The sequence below is a fragment of the Gracilinanus agilis genome, unplaced genomic scaffold, assembly GCF_016433145.1.
Source record: "Gracilinanus agilis isolate LMUSP501 unplaced genomic scaffold, AgileGrace unplaced_scaffold37111, whole genome shotgun sequence".
Lineage (NCBI taxonomy): Eukaryota > Metazoa > Chordata > Mammalia > Didelphimorphia > Didelphidae > Gracilinanus > Gracilinanus agilis.
Window position 1 is genome coordinate 4,577 of NW_025370370.1, and position 1,400 is coordinate 5,976.

The 1,400-nt window shown below is 51.3% G+C and overlaps 1 long non-coding RNA gene across 1 annotated transcript; it reads right to left on the bottom strand.

Moving 5' to 3' along the window:
• Nucleotides 1-249: 249 nt before the first annotated feature.
• Nucleotides 250-1,343, bottom strand: LOC123255004. The gene is made up of 2 exons (XR_006506727.1): nt 854-1,343; nt 250-315 (listed from the first exon to the last, which is right to left on the bottom strand). It is a non-coding gene; the product is annotated as an uncharacterized LOC123255004 (long non-coding RNA).
• Nucleotides 1,344-1,400: the final 57 nt, after the last annotated feature.

The window sequence follows — 1,400 nt, forward strand, 5'->3', positions numbered from 1 at the left end:
TATAAAGTGAAGCTGGAGACAATGTGAAACGTCCTCCTGACTGTGTGCAAAATAGAAAAACGAGAATCCCAACGGTATCTTTTTTTTTGTTTTGGTTTTTTTCCTGTTTTTTTTTTTGTTTTGTTTTGTTTTTGGTGTGTGTGTGTGTGTGTGTGTGTGTGTGTGTGTGTGTGTGTGTGTGNTTTGTTTTTGGTGTGTGTGTGTGTGTGTGTGTGTGTGTGTGTGTGTGTGTGTGTGTGATTTTTTTTGTGAGCCTTTTGTTGTTGTTCGTTTCTGTTCTCAGCATTTTCTTCCACAGGAATGCAAAGAGGGACTCTGGGAAAAGAAGAGAAGGGAGATGGTTGGCATGACTTAGTCCAGCTTCTCAGAACCCAACTTTCTCCCTGCCTGCCCTGCCCTGCCCTGCCCTGCCCCTGACCCAAGGACCTATGGCCCTTTTCCTGGGAGCTAAACTTCAGGCTCTGGGCCCAGATTCCCCCCTTCCCCACGATACAGGCACATTTCTCTTCCCCAAAGCTGCCTCCTCCCCCCACCCCCCACCCAGGGCTGTTCCTTTGGCTTCTCTGCAAAGGGCCCCAGCTGTTAATTAAAAAGAAAGGAGCTTATTTGCATGCGGCCTGTGTGTAATACATTTCATTATGCAAAGCATGGAAATAAGCTCTAAGTCCCCCATTCCCCCCATGCCCTGACCTGGACCCTGGTCCCAACTCCTCTGTCCCCCAGGATCCTCCCCTACCACTCTGCCCGAGTCCCCATGGCCTGCCTCTGCATGCCCTCTGGCCCTCTCTCACTTACCTCCCTCCAGCCCCCTCCATAGCCCCCACCCGAGTGCTCTTCACCAGCCCGTACTCACTAAATAAAGAGGCCACTGGCTGCTATGGTGGTCACTGTCACAGTCACGGTCACAGTCAGCAGGAGGCCGGTTGAGGATCCCACACCATCCCCAACCTCTCCAGGATCACAGATCTTCGTGGTGGGAGGGGGGATGAAGGATGTGGTGGTAGTGGTGGTGGTCTCTGGGGGGAAGGGAAAAAACTCAGAGGAGCTGGGGCTTATATAGGCCTGGGAGTGGGGGGACACTTCCCATGGACTCTTCACCCTAACCAGGGTGGGAAGGACGTAGGAAAAGCTAGCCATTTCCATGGTCAAAGCCCTATTCTCCCCCATTCTCCACTCCCCCAAATCTGGGAACATTGGAAAGCAGGGGAACACACCTCCCTCCCAGATACGGATGGTGGCCATGGGGAGGGAAGAAGAAGGGCAATTCTCTGGCAAAAGGGCTTTGAATGAGATGGAAACTATCAGGAGGAAATAGAATTGTTTGTTTTTTAAACAGAGATGAGGATAAGGGAATATAGTACAGAGATAGGGGAGGAGAGAGAGAGAGAGAGAGAGAGAGA